Consider the following 20238-nt stretch of genomic DNA (forward strand, 5'->3'; position numbering starts at 1 on the left):
CCCCACCCCCGAAAAAAAAATACCAAGGACAAAATTAACAAGGAAGTAGGAGTGGTAGAATTTTAGGCATTGGTGAGACTTTCTGATAAATGTAGTGGAAAGAACAGTTGCATAAATAACATCTAAAAGCAATGCCCAGTTGTGATTTTGATTTCACTTACTGAACTTCTCATAGAAACTTAATGCTTTCCCTTTTCTTCAATGTTGTATTTTTTTTATACCAAAGAATTGAAGTAGAACAGAATTCTATTTGCTCCTTAATTAAATGAAATAACATTTTTTTAAAAAGTTCTATAATTTTCTTCTGTGTGATGGTACAAGTGGCAAGTTTAATTTCATTCAACTGAATGACAGCAGTAAATGCACAGCAGAGGTGAGTAATTTAGATTCTCAAAGCTCCTGCTATTGAAGTTACCCAAGGTGTCAAGGGTAGGGAAATCTTTAAGACATAAGCTCCCACAGCAGCAGTCCCTTGCAGACAGCAAACAAAGATGAAGCTGAAACTTACACTGGAAAATGTTTACTACTGATTTTCTTAATACGTTTACTTTTGATGACAGAAGGTCAAGTTACATGACTGTTTCTATACAAAGGAAAAAAAAGAATATAGTGCCTTGTTTCAGCTTAACTGACTCATTAAATAAACAGTAAAATTCTCTCTCAGGGGAGAATATGGATATATATGTTTAAAACACATCTTAGAGATTTTCTAAGGCAATGTTAATATTACATTAAATATCAATGAGTCATTTTGTTGGAATAGTGATGTTAGACCATTTCCTCATAATTTTACTACAGTCATTAGCTGGCCAAATAAATGACCTTGAGTTATACAAAAGTGAGAATGATCATAAAAATAAATTTGAGTGCTCACAGTGGTCTAGCAACACATGTAATAATTCATAGACATGGCCCCCACGATGACAGTTCAGGGATTCTTTTCCCTAACTTTACAAAGCTGTGAGAGACTATAAAGCAACCAAGCTCAACCAGCATTCTGGCATTAACAGCAGCCAATCAGACCTAACTGAACTCTTTAAATGCAAGCACATATGGATGGAAGTAAAAATTTGTTTTCTGGGAATCTGAATTTGAGGGTCAGAGCAGGAAATCAAAATAAATACCTGAATCTACATGCCCCTTCATTTGTATACTATATTTCCCATTATCCACTGTTACTTCATAAAAATGATGATAATGATTTTAGGCAATGATATATTTAGTTCTTATTAAGTACCACGTATGGTGCTGTTCATATACAGTCTCTCATTTGATGCACACAGCAACTCTGAGAGACAGGGATTGTTATCTTTATGTCACAGAGTAGAAGACATGAGCCAAAGACGCGAAGTAACTCAGTTAAGGGCATAGTTAGTAAGGACCAGAGCAAAGATATGAAGCCACCCTTTTTCATGCCAATGCCCTCACCACTCCAATGTTATAAATCCTAGTGTTACACTACTATGGTAGCACTGGGAATCCAGGACACAAGTGAATTTCTCTGGATGACAAAATGCAGGGTTCCAGAGAGCTGAATATGTTGAGCAAGCCATTTTGTCATTTGGGGTACAATCTCCGAATCTATAAAACAGGAATAATGCCTTTGCATTGCCAACTCCATGAAATTATTGTGACGATCAAAGGAGAAACTGTATGTGAGAGCAATTTGAGCAGTAGAGACTGTTAGCTAAAGTCACTTGAGAATAAGCAGATATGAGAAAAGCTCTTTGCCCTCCCCATATTTGCCTAAAAGTAGGACATAAATTTGTAAAGGTGTCCCCTCTCTCCTCTGAATAAGGAAGGACAAAAGTTAATCATTGGAGACAAGTCTAAACCCTTAACAGCCCAGAGAAGACACTAAAGGAACCAACATAACAAACCTTGCTCAAACTAGCCCTTATCTACCATTAGTTTTTCCATATATTTGCCTTTCCACATTTGCTGCCCCTAGAAGCTACAAGCCCTTTTCCTTTGTCTTGTCACTTCTCTAAAATTTATTATTATTTTGTTAAGATGCTATACAAACTCAAGTTCTACCCACCCCTGTGAGTTACTCATCTCTGAGTGCCCCCCTGTGTATGCCTGTGATGCACATGCTAATACACTTCTGTTTGTTTTCCTCTTTGTCATCTGTCCTTTGTTAGTCTAATTTATAGGACCCCAACCAAGGAACTAAGATAGGTAGAGAGGAAAATGATTGTTTTCCTCCCCTACACTGAGATCCACTTAGAAAAATTTTGACTGAAAATAGCCCAGAATAGTGGCTACTCTGAATTTGATCCCATCCTTTATTTCTAGCCTCACTTCCCCAAACTGCATCCCCACAGGGACAGCCTAATGCACAACTTGTGCCCCAAGCACATTATACTTCCCACTCATCCCAGAATTCCAAGCTCTTCCGTACACCCAGACATTTGTATCCAATTTCCTCTGCCTAACATGCCATAATGTCTCTTCGTTGAACAATAAATTGCTACTCATTTTTCAAGATTGAGCCCAAGGGTCACTGCTTCGAAAAAGATTTCCAGAGCTTCCAGACAGAGTGATCTTCTACATGCCTCAAACTCTGTTCATGTCTCATATCATTTACCATGTCTTGTGTGTAGCAGGGTGTCCTATTTGAGTCCAAACTAAATCAGGCTGTGCACATTATTAGTGGGCTGGTGGCCATAATTTGCATGAATATTTTGCATGAGACTTTTTATGTGTTTTGGCTATAGGACAGGGAAAGGTTTGCTCTGTTGTGTTTTTTTTTTTTTTTTTTTTTGCGGTACGTGGGCCTCTCACTGTTGTGGCCTTTCCCGTTGCGGAGCACAGGCTCTAGACGCGCAGCCTCAGCGGCCATGGCTCACAGGCCTAGCTGCTCTGCTGCATGTGAGATCTTCCCAGACCGGGGCATGAACCCATGTCCCCTGCATCAGCAGGCGGACTCTCAACCACTGCACCACCAGGGAAGCCCCTGCTCTGTTGTGTTTTATCTGTTTGTTTCAAGCTCTTAAGAGACAGAAACAAAAATGGAAAATAATGAAGCATGTGTTCCTGCCTAGTCCTTTGGATACGTTGGCTTTTTTAGAGAAGGAAGAGTCACAACTGGGGATACTGCTTTTCTGAGAGTCTCTGAGACCTTGAGTACCACTGGGCTATGCTACAGAATGCCCTACTAACTAAACCCTATTAAGAAACTCAGAATCAGAGCACGGACAATCTCCCCACCCCACCATGGTCCAAGGGAGAGGAGTGGCTTACGGCCACTGTCAACAGTGGCCCTAGTGAAGTTCCCATTAGCAATTTAATGAGAACAAGATGGTTCCTTCTCTCCTTCTGTGACTCTCCTAATCAGTGCGTCTACTGTAAAGTATCTGTAGCTAATGGATCAGTTCATGTACCAGAAGAAGCATCCACTGGATATTTTTGGAAATCTTTGGGGGTATTTTGCAAGAGGTGGAAAGGTCCCAAGTGAGCAGTTAGGGAAAAGAGCAAGGTTGGGAGTCTTTAAGACACTGAATTACATATTCTCTAGAGCATTGGCCTAGCCTACAATTAGTAAACAAGCAATGTGATTACCATTCTAATTGTCTCCTTGCATGCCTATATATTCCCATATATTCTCCTTGCATGCCTATATATTCCTATAGGCTGTGCAATTCTTCTGATCAAGAACAATGTCTTGATAACCAAATTTAGTGCACCTCAGCCACTAGGCACTCCATGCATGACTTTTGAATAAAAGAGTGAATGGATATAGATTCAATCAAAGCACAGAACTGATTGTTGCTTTGAGCAAGTATTGTTCACAACCACACATACTGTTTTTTTTAAATGTAACATAAATCCTTGTAAAGTCACCTAGAATCATGGAACTGCAAAGGGAATTCGAGAAAACAGACTTGAACTTATTACCAAGACAAAGCAATGTAAGCTAATCTCCATTCGTATTTTGTAGAGCACACAAGGATTCTCCGCTGTTAAAAGGTGCTCCATCCTCAGAATAAGAATAGTATAGTGGTTCAAAGTACAACTTTACAGTCAAATTGCCTGGATTATATCTTTGATCTATCACTCTTGAGCTGTGTAAGCTTGGCTAAAAATTTGTGTTCATGTGTTTCAATTCTCTCACTTGCATAATGGTAAAAATAATAAGACCTACCTTGTAGGACTGTAGTGAGTATTAAATAGTTATGATTAAAGTGTTGATGACAGTTCCTGGCACATGGTAAGCATTCATCAAATGTTAGCCTGAATGGATATTTATTAGCTGAACTCTATTTCACTTAGTATGGTCTTGGCTTGCCCAGAAATCTAGTAATTCCAGCCATGTACTCAGGCTTGGGTTTCCTATACTTCAGTTTCACTTTTGTAATATTGACACTAGGACTGGATGGACATACTGAAGGTTAGCAATAACATGTTACATTTCTGCGGTAGGGAGGTGTTTTAAAGTACCTACCATGTATTGTAGCCACATACCTGGCTTTGTAAAAAAAATGTCAGTGCTTTTTCAAACGTTTTGGCCTTTTCTTTTCTTTGCCATTTTAATACTGCTCCTACCACTTGCTGACCTCCTATGGAGAGACTGGTTTCTTGGTGATGCATGTACTCATACAGTTACAAGCCCACAAATTGACCCATCAGTAGGTGAGAACAACTTGTTCCAATCTGGCCATTACTCTGTCCCAGAGAGTTGCAATTAGAATTCTAACAACTGCCATATGAGAGAACTCCCAGGGAAAAGGTTACAAAGAAGGGACATAGAGGTATTTAGGAAACAAGTGAAGTCAATTACAAAAGAGGATTTGTGTTTAGAAAATGGATATTATGTCAGGAGAATGGTTTCTGTTTACTGGTATTGTGCCCATTTCTTCTGCAGGTAGCTCAGGGTGCTGTTCTTCTGATGGATCATGTTTGAGTAATCGCAGCGTCGGTCCATTTAAAACACCTTGCTGTGAATCAGACTGAGGTGGCCACGAACTCAGCAGAAGTCACTGCATTCTGAAAAGGTCAGGGACAATAAACACAGGCTTTGTAGATTAGGGAGGTGTAGAACCTAGATTTCAATGGAGGTAAAATGAGTGTGCCCAGTTTCACAAGTGAAATTGCTATGTTCGTCAGTCACTTTTGTGTATTGCTTTTTCTCTACAGAGCGTGAACGGTAAGAGATAGAATCCAGACTCCATTTTTGTTACAAGTCAGCCTCGTCTGCCATATTACTGAGACTGTAATTTATCTTTATCAGCCTGTATTTACAGTATTATCATGAGTCATAGGATATAACAGGCTCTCATAATTATAGGTTTTATGGTGAGGCCATGTTGGAAGGGGCTCTAAAGAAAATTGAGAACATTTGGAAAGAGACGTTTTCCTTTTGCTGCATGACTAGTTTTCTTTCTCTCTGATTTCTGATCACTTGAATGTTTTCAAGACTTCAGTGATTTGCCATTTCCATAAGGATAGAGTTGCGAGATAAAATAGAGGACCCTTAGTTAAATTTGAATTTCAGATAAACGAAGAATAGTTTTTAGTGTAAGCATACTGCATATATTGCAAATGTTGCATGGGACATACCTGTACTAAAAAATATTTGTTTTTTTAATCTGAAATTCAAATTAAACTGGAGTCTTATAATTTTTTTTTTTTTTTTGTGGTACGTGGGCCTCTCACTGTTGTGGCCTCTCCTGTTGTGGAGCACAAGCTCCGGACGCACAGGCTCAGCGGCTATGGCTCACGGGCTCAGCCGCTCCGCGGCATGTGGGATCTTCCCGGACCAGGGCACGAACCCGTGTCCTCTGCATCAGCAGTCAGACTCTCAACCACTGCACCACCCGGGAAGCCCTGTAGTCTTATAATTTTATTTACTTAATCTGGCAAACCTACCTTAGGGCAAAAATCTCAACTCCATAGCCAAGCTCTACACAATGTTTCCTTAGTATGTAGATCCGCTTACTTGCTACATTTTTTGCTCTGATCATATTGGATTTATTTCAGTTTATTAACTATGTTATTTGCTCTATCAGTGCCATGCCTTTGCTTAGCTATTCTCTTTAGCCTAGAAATCTCCACTCCACCATCACTATTTCTTTGCCCAGCCCAACAACTTATATTTGTTAAAATCTTTAAAAGGTTCACCAGGAAAGCCAATATTGTATAGTCTTGCCCTTATTAGGGTTTCAGTGGAGGCAATAAATAAAAACCCTTCCTCGATCTCTTGAGTTAAGAGCCAACTGAGAAATAAGATGCAGAAGACAGAGAGAGAGCAAAACTGACTGATGAATATAATTATAAATTTGCAGCCAGATGGACTTCTACAACTCTCCCTGAATTGGACTTAATCCCCCAATTTCAGGGGTTGTAAAGAGCAGGCCAGAGTGTTGCTCCCAAAGCAGAGGAAAAACAGGACCGAACTGAGTCTCTTCACCCAAACTGTTGTGTCAGACAAGTCACTCTTCCTCCCTTGGGGCTAGAGGGAAACTCAGAGCCTTCCATCTAAAACTTTCTTTCCCAGGAAGTTGAGTAGAAATTCTCTCCTTTCTCCATTCCCCTTCCCTTTGAAAAATTAGGAATATGGAATAAGTATCTGTCTCCAATGTCCCCAGCTTTTTATGTCTTTAACCCACTCAGTTTATTCATTAAGTCTATGGTCAACTGTTGGTGTAGCCGGTTTACTAGTGGGAAGAGATTAGGATGGTAATGCTGTTACCTTCCTGAGGCCACCTCACAATATCAGACACTCATACTTTTTTTTTTTTTTTGACACTCAGCCTTTAAAGTCCTGCCAGGCGACTGGTGGGCAATTTAGCTTTTGCCTCCGAAAGGCTTTGAAATGGGCCAGAATGGAACAAATTTCTGAATCCTGGGTAGAAAATTCATCCTTTAGTTTTTTCCTTCTGATTTACAAATAGACGTGTCCTCTAAAAACAATCCTAAAGAAGTCCTAAATTTGAATAAAAACCATCTCTGATTATGAAGAACATGGATACAAAAGGAGGTCCAAAGGTTATATTCCTTTTTCTTTACAAGTTAAGACCAAATAGTATGTAAAATTGTTTCATCACAATCACCCAATTTCTTATTCTGCTCAGTCTGACCCAGGGAGATCTCTGATGCTATTGTTGGGTAGAGTTGGGACTCAGTAGACTGCTTCTACTAAAAATTATACTTTCTAAATCATGTCAATGTGGAATTAATCCAACTTAAAACCGCTTACGTGCCATGTTTTTTCTAATATTTGGACATAAAAGAATATCACAGCTTCAACCCCATACTGCAAAATTTAAAAATTCAAGTCAGTCTCCAGCCTCTACAGAAATACTGTTCCCAGAACCCTATACTCTGTACAATCCAGACCCACGTTGTTGCCAGAAATGAAAGCAGAAACGTAGTAGCTGAGGAAGAGGAGAGATATAGGGAAGTCTTGGTTTTAGCGATTTACCAGGATGCCTGTTAATTCATGTCAGTAATCTGAAGGCTACAGGCTGTGAAATTAAGCTCTTATGAGAAAAAGCTCCCATAAGTTTAATTGTAATGCTATGTTTGTCGTCTGTAAGGGGAGAGCAGGGGGAGAGGATCTACATATACACCATCTCAACTCTCAGAGCATGGCATTTGAGACATCCCTGCCTTCTTTAAAAGACATTATAACTGAGCACAAGTGGCAGCTTCAGTCACGAGATCTTACTAGACATGCCATTCTTCCCCATTTGGCATATGCAAAATCTCTTCTTTCTGCTTTCCTTCTAACCCTCTAGCATTCAGGGCCGTGTTGTGTGTTTTGTCGAGTGACATAGGCTCCACCTTTTCTTTTGTGAGAAGTCTTTGTCTTCTGTCATAGTGATCATTGCCACTGCTACTTGTGAAAGTTCTTTGACACTTGAAGCCTCTTTTCTATATTTGTTTATACCGGAGAATCACCATACAGTTTCCCGCATTGTAAATATTGTTGATGCTTCTGAACCTGAGCTACGTGGGCCTAGGGAGAACCAAAACACCTGTCATCTGCTTCTCAGCACCTTGCCTTTCCAGGCTCCTTTAGAGAAATAACCCTGATCTTCTAAAAACTCAACTCTCTTTTTCTATCCTCTGCTCTTCATCATCCTTATTGATCTAGAAATAACTATCATGTTCTTTAATTCGTTTTGATCTTTTTGAATTTTATTTCTTGTCACTGTTACTATTCTGATGGTAAGAAATAAGTATATTTTAAAATTATCTTTCCCTTTCTGATTTGTTCAGCAAGTTTAACTTCTAAAAGCTGAGTAATCTAGGTACTTTCTTTCTTATTTTATTTTATTTTATTGGTGTATAGTTGCTTTATACTGCTGTGTCAGTTTCTGCTGTACAGCAAAGTGAATCATCCATACATATACATATATTCCCTCTTTTTTGGATTTTCTTCCCATTTAGGTCAACACAGAGCACTGAGTAGAGCTCCTTGTGATATACAATAGGTTCTCATTAGTTACCTATTTTATACATAGTACTGTATATATGTCAAACCCAATTTCCCATTTCATCCCATCCTCCCCTTCCCCTCTTGGTATCCATATGTCTGTTCCCTACGTCTGTGTCTCTATTTCTGCTTTGCAAATAAGATCATCTATACCATTTTTCTAGATCCCACGTGTATGTGTTAATATACGAAATTTGTTTTTCTCTTTCTGACTTACTTCACTCTGTATGACAGTCTCTAGGTCTATCCATGTCTCTGCAAATGACACAATTTCATTCCTTTTTATGGCTGAGTAATATTCCATTGTATTTATGTAGGTATTTCATTCTTAACTCATGAGTTTGGGAAAATTTCATGGAGTTTCTATGTCAGTCCAAGGAGAAGCCAGATTCTTCATTCCTTTCAAAGTGTTAATTAATAAAGACTAACATGCTTCTGTGATCAATACCAAGGTATGAATCACTGCAATCTAAAAACCATGGTCAAGGCTTAGGTAACCAATAAATCAGAGTACTAAGCAGAGACAACTTCTTAGTAGGGAAGATGACCCAGGAGCCTAAAGATAACCTCCATGAATCCTAGGGTTTAGCCATGATTTGTTCCCCACTTAGTCCTGAACCTCGATCTACATAGAGAAAAACAGAATTGGGAGGATATAACCTTGCATTTCTTCCCTATGCCTGGCACAAAACACATACCAGTGTTCGGTAGCCCTCACTGAGATTAGCTGTCTTCAGAGTTTAAAGATTTCGTCTGTAGTCTTCATTAAGAAATTCAGTATATGCAGGAAAAAAAATTATTCTGCCCAGCAAGACCTAAAAAAGCCAGTGTATTGAAGTACTGCCTATCCTAAGATGAGGTTTAGGTAAGACACATATACTCTCTTTCCTCTATGATCTGATCCCTATGTGTCTTCTTAAATCACATCAAGTTCAGTCATAAAGGTCTCTGGTTATTACAATACCCCAAGTGTCACCGTCTTCAGTAACCAAAGGCAAAGTCCCACACAAATAAACTTCCTAGCTTTAGCACTGGCAAAAAATTTCAATACCTCCTCGGTTTAAGCCAAGAACCTCAATCTTTCTTTTTGCCAGTGGATTAATTTGGTTCTTAAATGCCAGTTTTTTGCATCTACTCCTCAGATATATGGCAAATGCTATAAGATGATGGGGTATAAGGGACATCAGTAAACAGCATGTTTATTTTCTCTTCCAAGTTTAGAATCCATTGAGAAATTAGGCTCAGGACAGACAGATGGTTATCAAAATATCAGCCCATTTTTAGATCCATAAATCTGATTGAAGAATGTGGTTTAGCTCTAATACTGAAGTCTGAATTAAACCAACCCTTCACCATTTCTAGCTTTCCCCATGCAGGGCCAGAGTCCCTCTGCTGAACTGTCTTCTTGCGGAAATGAAGATCCTGCGGTACACAATCCTTTGAGGCTCTTTATTCAAAAGAGAGAAACCAGAGGTTTGGAGCATGCTCAGATCCCCCCTGCAACTCACCCTTCAGGCAGGCATTCTGTAGGTCAAAGAGACACAAATGAGGGGTGAGGGGGCAGGGAGAAGATGGGAATGAGAGGAGTGGGGAAATCCCTGGTCCCAACTTCCTGGCCTAAATCAAATCTCCCTGTTGAGTTTTATAGCAGCTCTCCTCATTTATCTGTCTTCTGATATAGAACATCCTTGAAGGCAAGGATTCCTTTTGCCTTGATTGTCAATGTATTCTTTGCACCTGGTAAAGTGCTGGCACTCAGCAAATATTTGCTGAATGAATAAATGACTACATGGGCTCACTAGTGTGGAATTCTGGGATAGCACATTGCTCAACCAACCTGTTTGCAGCAGCTGGCAATGGTATCACCTGGAGATCCAGATGGAAGATCCAGATTCCTTCTACTCTCTTTCCATAGCACAGGAATAACTAGCATGCCTCTGATATAAAGATATTCACTATGTCACTGTCCCCTGTGTGTCCTATTTCTGGCAATGCACAGTATCACTGAATAGCCCCAGGGACCCATCAGTCATTCTTCTCTTCTCGCCCTATGCAGTGGCAACAGAATAATATTCTAGGCATCTGTCACCTGAGACTACTGAGTAGTTCTCAGAAACGTAACCTCCTCATAGAATGACAGGTTAACTGGATATCTTCAATTAAAGAACATTGTATACAATGTTTATTTTATTTTTCCTAAGTTCTGTTTTAATGTAAACTTGTAACTCAAAATCTTTCACATTGATGGCTGCATGGTCTAGAAACAAGTTTTTCGATAAGAATAAGCATTTTGAAGGGAAATGGTGTTGATCGCAAAGCCTCCCTCTTTGCTCTAATTTCATGTGGATGTCCTGGTGTCAAAAACATATGGGAAGAAAAATTGAATAATGAGGCTGCTATATATGGGAACTTCCTATATCATTTTGAAAGACTGGAAGTGAAATCTTTAGAAGAAAAATTAAATAGATCAAACATAAAGTAGGATGGAGGCCTTTTGCTCTATCCTATCCAGTGGCTGGTATGATATAACTGAGGTTATAACTGAGGTGAGGAATGGACTGTCCTGCATAAAACTTACTGTCACTTATAATGTACTTAGTATATAAGTCAGACATGGTGCTTTATGTTTATTGCATATGATCTCAATTATTCATTATAACTACGAAGCAAGTACTATTATCCTCACTGTACAGATGAGAAAACTGATGCTTAAAAAGGTAATACACCCAAGGTCACGAAGCCAGTATTATGCATTACGATTGGAACATAAGTCTGTTTCTGGAGCCCCTGCTTATTACCAACAAACTATGATGCATCCTTTCAGAAGAGGAAAGGAAGTAAAGCGTGATTGGATTGGCTCTAGCTTAGGGTTTAAGGGGGAAAGCCAAAAGAAGGGTTCCCCAAAAGTTCATACATTATCCTGTTTAGGTTACCTGGTAGGGGTGAATTCCAGTGGAAATAAAGAGTATGCAACAGCTTAAAGTTTTCTCTGCCGTAAGACCCTCAAGGAACAAGACAGTGGAAAGCTGTACAAATATTTGGATTAGAGTCTGATACTAAGGGGACTTGTAAGCATTGGATGAAATGAGAACCAAAAGCTCTAAGTAAAAATAATCCAAATAAAACTGTCCATCCTTTAGCAGATGGTCAGTGCAGGGGGCTCCTGCATCAGAGTCATGACCTGGTCCTGTGAATCTTCTTTGGTGATCAAATGACACTCCAACAGTGGGGTGGGTTGAGCAAGCTCAGCTGTTTTGAAAACTTGTTGAGTTAAAAATATAAAGTGTGTGTGTTTCCAAAAATCTGCTAATGAAGTTATGTACACACTGCCTAACAATAGCATATCTAATTTCCACAAAATGAAAGTTGTCCTTTTTTTTAACTTTTTTTTTCTTTTTTGATATTCCTTAGCTCTTGAGAATATTTGGTGCACAGAGAACCATGCCTGTAGTTTTTAAATACTTTTTCTGAGTTTCGCTTCTGAGTTGTAATTTAATTATTTATGTGACCATAAAAGATAGACTGGATTCAGGTAAATGCATTTGACAATAACAACACTTAAAACAAGGATTTATCCAAAGGCAGCGCAGAGCTGGCAAAAGGTTAGATTTCTTTTATGCACTGTATGGCTTCTGAGAGGACCACATGGATTTTTTTTTTTTTTAAGTCACCTTTGCAGCACCAGACTCAAGACAGGCATTAGCATAACTCCTGATCAAATTCAGAAATACTTTGTACAGTGTCTTGGAAAGGGGTCATGTAGATCTTTAAACAGTGAAAGACTTGTTGGATGGGGAGATAACCACTTCCTCGAATAGCCACTTTGTTCTGAGGTTGGCCTAATCACTGAGGTTCTTCCTAACAATTCAAAGCATACTCATTGTAATTTAGGATAATGGAACTGAAAAAGACTTTAAATTCATTTGGCAAAACCCTCTTTTTTGTATAAGAAGTCCATTAATTCACTCTACAAAGAAACACTGTGAATCCACCATGTGCCCAATATTGTTCCAGGTACTAGGGGTACACAGTGAATGAATACTAGTGAATACAGCAGACAGAAATCTCTAACCTATGGAGCACACCTCTTTTGAATTGGCTTGCTCAGTCATACAGTATTGGAGAGAAATGAAAACAAAAAGACTCTCATTACCCTGTACTATACATGTCACCCCCTTTATTTAGATTACACTCTTCTTCTTCATTGCCCAGCTGTATCCTATGAGCCATCAAAACATTGTATAAAGTCACCCATATTTTCCATGTTAGTCTTCTATATTTCCCAGAGTCCTTTTCTATAACTCTGTAACAGTGTCTTTTATTGTTTTATGCTACCTTTATTTATATACTTAACTCTCCCAATAGACTATAAAGTCCTCAGTTGTTAGAATTTATTCATGTTGTAGCCTCAGCATCATTCTGAGTGTTATAATTGAATGAATTAGTGAATTATTGTATATTATCTTTTCATTTATTTATTCATTCAATAAATATCTACTGAGTGTCTATAGTTTGCCGATCGCTACACCAACTACTGAAGATCTGTCATAAAAAAGATGCAAAGCTTCTATCCTGATATTGAAAATGAGACACTGAACAGCAAATTAAATAAGTAACTTAAATGTTAAGTAGGAAAGTAATATATTTTATATGAAAAATGGATGAGTAAAAGTTTTCAGGAATGCTGGGATGCAGAAAGCAGTTGTAATTTGAATGCAGTAGTGAAGGTAGGTCTGAGTGGAAGGTGATGTTGGAGGAAGGCCTTGGAGGAGATGAGGGTGCAAGCTGTGTGGCTATTGAGGGAACAGCATTCTGGCAGAGGGAGAAGCCACTGTGCGGGTCCTCAGGGAGGAGGGGGCCTAGGCTTCAGGAGCAGAAGGCTGTTGATGTGGCTGGAATAGAGTAAGAGACGAACCATTCATAGGAGAGGAGTACAGAGAGGCAGTGAGGGCGTGGAGACTACCACAGCCTTGTGATCATTATAAGGACTAGCTCTTACTCTGCAAAACTGAGGAACCATGGGAACATTTTGAGCGGAGGCGTGATAGGATTTGACTTGTATTTTAACAGGATCTCTCTGGATAGTCTATCGAGAAGAGTCTGCAGGAAGGCATAGGAACTAGAAAAGAGACCGATTAGGAGGATATTGTAATAATCCAGTAGCTAAATGGTTTTGTGAGATAGAAAAGAAGGCCCTAAGAAGTGGTTGAATTCGTGATATATTGAAGATAAAACCAACAGCATTTGCTATTTGGGGTTGCATGTGTTAGAGACAGAGACAGCAAGAGTGATTTTAAGATTTTAGGCCTGGGTGACTGAATGAATAGAGTTGCCATCAACTAAGATTTGGAATGTAATCAGTGGGGCGAACTGTGGAGGAGGGATGAGGAAGCAGCAGTTTTGGACATAAGTTTGAGATACTCATTTGGCATCCAAGTGAAGACATCATATAGGCAGCTGGATACAAATGAGGAAGCTCAAAGGAAAGTGTGGTAAGGGAGGAGATGATCCTCGTTGTCTGTGTGTGTGTGTGTGTGTGTGTGTGTGTATAGTATCAGCACATAGGTAACATTAAAAGCCATGAGATGGGATGAGATTATCAAGGGGCAAGGTCCAAGCTGAAATAAAAGAGAGAGAATGAAGAAGAAAGGTCAGTGTTGTGGTGTTAAATAAAGAGGAATTGTGAAGTGGCTGTTTATGAGAATGCAGCAAAGGATAGAGTAAGGAAACATAGTATGATTTCCAGGCAGCATTAAGGGCACATCTGAAGTTCATGGTCATAAATCTAAAGTAAGACTAGTCAGCATAGTTTATGTTTTTCTCCAGCCATGTTCAGTTGCATGGGTGCAGGTAGAGTGTAGATGGAAAGTTGGGTTTAACATTTTAGACAACATTAAATACATCCTGCATGAACTGTAGTTGTTTGGGAAAGTATATTGGTAACTAGCATCAGACTTATTAAGAAGAGAATTCTCTATATGTCAGAGTGTATATTGGTTAGTCTTTTTGGTGCAGGAGGTAGGACTCCAAATACATAGACTAAAAGGATACAATTAAATATTCACAGAGAAAAAAAATACTCTGCATGAGAAATGACCAAGTTTTTATAATAGAGAAAGTAGGGAATGAAGAACGTGCTGGTGAAAGAAAGCAATATGGCAGAATTCCAGAGTCTGAGGAAAACATTACTAGGAAGAAATTTCTGGTGACCAGGCAGACAAGGAGATTTTATGAACAAAAATAACTAGCTTATAAGTCATCTTTAATATTTTATGGTGATCAAATCCAGTTACTCTAAACATTCAAAGAAGCCTGCCTTACACACAAAAGCCTGACTGAATGAGAGGAAAAATCAAAGGAAAATCAGAGGTGAGACAAGAGAACAGACACAGAAAATGAGATGAGTCAGAGCTCAAGAGAAGCAAGAACTTGGAACAAGAGCTACCAGGGAGGACATGAACCCAGAGGGGTGTGCAGAAATATTGTGAGGACGGTAGACATGACATAGACTTTGTGGGTTCAGATTAATTTTGTATTAATTTTTTTAAAAATAGCAAGATATCATATGTTATTTCAGTTAAGTGAGAATAATAGCTACTGTTTTTTGAATGCCTACTTTGTGCCATGCATACCCACAGATGTGCCTACTATAAATAAAACTTATTTTTTATTACAAAACCTTGCAAGATAGGCTTTATTAAATTTTCATGCTATTAAAACATCTACTTGTTTATACCTTTTTATACTGATGCATGCATTGCATTTGATATAGGTTATAATTTTTGTGAAATGCTGCTATTAAATTGCTGACATGTCTTATGTTTGATATCTTAAAATTAAGAAAATGTGGCAATTTAGTCACTATATGTGATAAGACTAAAATTCAGAAAGCTTAATTAACTTTTTTAATTTCCCACAAATGACTGACTCAACAATTCAAAATCTAGGTCTCTAGGACACCAAATCTCTGACTATTTCCTCATGCAAATTATGGTTATTTTTCCCACTGTTTGAGAACCAGCCCTGATTCAGCTTAGCAAGCCTAATTCCATTTGCATACCCAGGAATACATGTTCATGTCATGAAAGCAAAACATGTTCACACATCAACAATTCATCAGACTAAAAAAATCTTGGTGTCAGCAGTGGCACAGAAAGTGTCTCGGTGGTAGAGACAAAAACAAGTAATGTAGCTATCTGATTTACCAGAGAAAGTGCAGGGGTCACAAACAGTAAGATAAATTATGAAGAAGGGGAATAAATCTTGTTTTCTTAGTGAATTAGGGAAATGAAAAAAAAAAAAAAACAACCAGAAGTAATTGCTAAATTTGAAACACTAGAAACAATCAGTTGACAAAAACACATGATTCAATCAAAGTTGTTATTTCATGTGGTGGAACAAGTGTTTGCAAAACCATTAGTCTACTAGCAAGTCACTCATCATATAAACCCAACATACCTTTCAAGAAGATGTCCTTTTATGGATCTAAGCTATTACAAACAGCCTGGGATTCTTATGTTTTCCCAGAATGAACTATGTATTTAAGGTCCTAAGCTCAGGAACTGGTAGCCCAGTTCTGAAGCTGTGGCAGAAGAGGTCAGAAATTGACTAAAACTGGCATTATATGGGTGATGAAAACAGGAGGCATGGCTAAGTCACAGGAGAGAGAGAATTCTAAGCAGAGATACATGTATCTATGCTATGAATATGAGTATATATATGCTATGAATTATAGCAGTCAGCCAGGGGAAGGAAGTAATACAGCCAGAGCCACTGGGGAGGAGCTATTACTGGAAATATTATGCCAAGGGAATAAAACAAAATTGCCAGTGGTATAAGGTCCGAGAAGGCAAATTCAGGGCAAGCCTGAAATAAAGAGTTTCATGGTAAAACAGTGGAAAACGTGCATAAGGTTATCTGAGGTTTTTCTTTTTTAGCCATTTGCATTCTACCTCTTTTGCTACCATACATTTTTTTTTTTTTCCTCTTAAAGTGATCAACTTCATACTTACCTGGCGGGGGAGATACCATGATCATGAAGGTGATTTTCCCAGGGCGTGGCTTATCCATTGCACTCCGGATGTGCTGACCTCTTTGATTTCCCCAAATGTGGGAAACTTGACTGCATAATTTGAGGTAGTGGGGGACTGCATTTGCGCTTTCCCCTGATTTTTGCAAGATTTTTAAAAAAACAGACATTTTGTAGTTTTATGTATTTCTCTAGTGTATTTAGTGTTTCCTCCTTGTTACCAGATTTTTTCTGCTTGTTGCTCAGTCTGCACTTTCTTTTCCTTGTGGAAAAATATAGGTGAGGTGCCCCTTTATGTCAGTTGAGCCTTCTTTTTATGTTGCCACGTAAAGTATATTTTGGGTTGTAACTTTAATGTTTTGTATATCTAGCTCCACTTTTTCTCTAGTCAGGGAATGTCTAAGCAAAGGACTAGTGGGCTGTTACTGGCACTCCTCTACCCAGAAGCAGCAAAACACAGAATTCCCCTTCTTGCTTTTACAGCCTTGAATAGCTACCAACTTCACCACGACAGTTTTCCTTTTAAACCCCACCCCACCAAATAAATACGTACATACATACACACATACGTAAGTGATGAACTTCAGGAACCACTCACTACCTCCATGACTTGATGCCTTAGATAATCTATGGTTAAAATGGAGATCTGTTAAATTCCTAGCCGTATTTCAGCAACCTTTGTCTGAAATGACAGAGCCCTAAGTAGCTTCCTCTCAAATCACTCGTAAGGCAGCCTGAATTCCCACCTCTGAGTACAATACCATCCTCAATTTACATTTCCACACACTTGACATAAGCAGACTTTTAATTTTATAAATCTGATGGGTGTGAAAATGTGAAGTTGAACATCTTTTCTTTATGTATATCTTTATGCCTTCTGTTCATGTCTTTACCCTCTTATCTAATGGGTTGTCTTTTACATACTGATTTGTAGATTTCTTTTTATATGTAATGAATGCTAATCTTGTTTTCTTACACGCATCAAATATCTTCTCCCAGTGTATGGTTTCTCTTTTAGCTTTGTTTATGGGGTCAACTTATTGATGCCTTCATTTGTAGTTTGTTACTTGGTTTCCCCACTTTATTTAAGAAAGCCTTTCCAATCAGGACATAAATATAGTCTCCTGCATTCTCTTTTAAAAGTTTAAAAATTTTGCTTATCATATTTTTGTCTTTAATCAATCTGGAATTTACTTTTGTATATGGTGTGGGGTAGGATATCAATATTACTTTTTCTGTATATAAGCCAATTGTCCCAGTACAATTTAATTAATATCTCAATTTTTTACTGATTTCTAATGCTACCTATGACATTTATAATGTCCCATATTTTCATGAGTCTATTTTGCCTTCTGCAATATGATTAACTCTTTGTTTCTGACTTTCAAAGCCCTATATAATCAAATCATATAGACCTCAGGTGTGTACCCTGTAGTACAACAGCACTAAACCCACAGAATCGAAGAATCTTAGAGCTTGAAGGTAATATGTAGTTTTTAAAAAATCTAGTTATATAATTTTATAGATAAGAAAACTCAAGCCCAGAGAAGCTAAATGAGTTGTCCAGGGTAATATAACCAATCAGTGGTAGAGCCAGTTATAGAAATATATTTACTCAACATCCACTGCAGTCCCCTATTCACAAAACTAGTGCTCAGCACATATTAGATTTACTTCCTGTTTACAGCAAATGACAGCTTCAAATTAAATCAAATGGGAAAATATGATTTGTTAAGTGCCTACCATGGTGCTATATTTCCCTAAAACTTGAGAGCAAATTTCCTTTGAACTTTGGCTCATAAGTTCTAGTCTGTGTGTTCTTTTCTCAACCTCTGTAACATGACTGATAATTCTAAGAATACTCTTAATCTGATAAGAAGGTTCTATTCAAAATTGAGTTCTACACTGCTGGAATGCAATTTCCTCCAACATGCAGAAAAGTTTTGCAAAACCCCTGAATGATACTTACATGTTTATTACACAAGAACTATGAGAACAGAATTTCTCCTTAGAAATTCAAACTGCAACTGTCATCTACTTCTTTTGCTTCTGACTACATATTCCACAAACATATTTTAAGAACCCACATAACACAGATCACCCTCATGAATAACATTCCTGTTCATTAGGGTTTTATAGGCTAGTTGTGGAATTAGGTTCATAAAAAAAAGCCATTTATAATTCAATTGTAGTAAGTGTCATTAAATAGATAAGAACAACAAAGTTATAGAAAAGTACAAAAAAGATCTGAACTGATCATTCTACATGGTAGAGTCCAGGAAATCCTCATGAGTGGGAATACATGAAATGAACTAAAAGTATAGGAAGGGAAACAAGTATTTATGTGCAGATATACATATTGATATGGAACATTATAGCACAAGAGTTAAAGAAAATTGAGATTTTGTGTTAGTCGGTAATGTGTCAAACTTTTCTTCCCAAGATCTCACATTGTGATCAGAATCACTTAATATTTATTAAGCGGTCAATTATTTTACAGGCACAATGAAGGGCCAGGAAATACAGGAATGGACAAAATTGACTTGATTCCTGCTTCAGAGATAGATGTGTATACAGTTTAACATCCAAATGAGTACACTTTGAGATTGTAAAAGGATACTATTAATAATTACAGTGTGGCAACAGATGTGAATCAGGACTAGAATTTATGTCACCATATACAAAGGAAAATATCAGTGTGAGAAGTGACCATGCGATAGGGCTCATAACCCTTTCTGAGGTGTCATAGAAGACTGTGGAAATGAAATTTCTCCATAGAGTCAGATTTTCATCAACATGCAACCTATGCTGTTACACAGAGTCCTGCACCTAGAAGGGCTCTGCAGTTGGTTTAAGGCTCTGCTGTTGCTCTCTTAAATTATGAAAATGTTTTAACCAGAGGTTTAACATTTTCATGTTGTACTGGGCTCCCCAAGTTATGTAGGTAACACTATATGGAAAATATAATTTAATCTGATTTAGCAGGAAGACATTCAGAATGCCAGAGGACTCAGTAACCATGTGGTATGAGGCTGGTTGAAGAATCTGGAAATACTTAGCTGGATAAAAACTATCCAGGGATGAATTAATAACTGCCTTAAGATAGTGAGAGTTCAAATGGCCTAGAGGAGAAGTAGGATTTTCCAGTGCAGTTCTAGAAAGGGAACAAGAACAACTTTCGAAAGCTATAGGAAAACTGAGACAGGGCAGAATTTCACTACAATAGAAGGCAAGACATCATACCTGTAAACTCCCTAGTATCAGGGGTATTAAAGTTGAGGCTTCTTGATAAGAAGTAATGATTATTGAAAATTAAATTTTGCATTCATTAAGCGGAGAAAGAATGAGATGATTACAATGGTCCAAACCAATCCTAAGATTTCATATTTATGAAATACATTGAAACTTCCTTGTCAAAATGAACCATATATTAGAATTCCAGGAAGTAAAGCAGGGAACATGAAACATCATCTACCTTTGATTACCTGTATACATTTTTGAACAGAGAAAATGAGGAAAAATGTAGAAGTCTAATAGTGTACTCACTTAAATTATCTCATTAACAAGTATACAAGTCATGCTAACCTTAATTGTGGTTAAGATTTCCAAGACATGACTTTAAAATTAGCAAATAATGGTAATAACTCAACATTCAACAAGTGAGGTCTAACTTAGTTATTTAAGCCTCATAAAGAACTTGTGAGTTAAGACTTGTTATACCATTTTATAGATGAGGAAACTGAAGCTCAAAGAGTTGAGGTTTTAG

The 20238-nt window shown here is 38.0% G+C and overlaps 1 non-coding gene across 1 annotated transcript; it reads left to right on the forward strand.

Annotated features, from left to right (window-relative positions):
- Nucleotides 1-16447: 16447 nt before the first annotated feature.
- LOC112392819 (U1 spliceosomal RNA) lies at nucleotides 16448-16611 on the forward strand. The gene has a single exon (XR_003001762.1). It is a non-coding gene; the product is annotated as a U1 spliceosomal RNA (small nuclear RNA).
- Nucleotides 16612-20238: the final 3627 nt, after the last annotated feature.

The sequence above is a fragment of the Neophocaena asiaeorientalis genome, unplaced genomic scaffold, assembly GCF_003031525.2.
Source record: "Neophocaena asiaeorientalis asiaeorientalis breed wild unplaced genomic scaffold, Neophocaena_asiaeorientalis_V1.1 scaffold15, whole genome shotgun sequence".
Taxonomy (NCBI): Eukaryota; Metazoa; Chordata; class Mammalia; order Artiodactyla; family Phocoenidae; genus Neophocaena; species Neophocaena asiaeorientalis.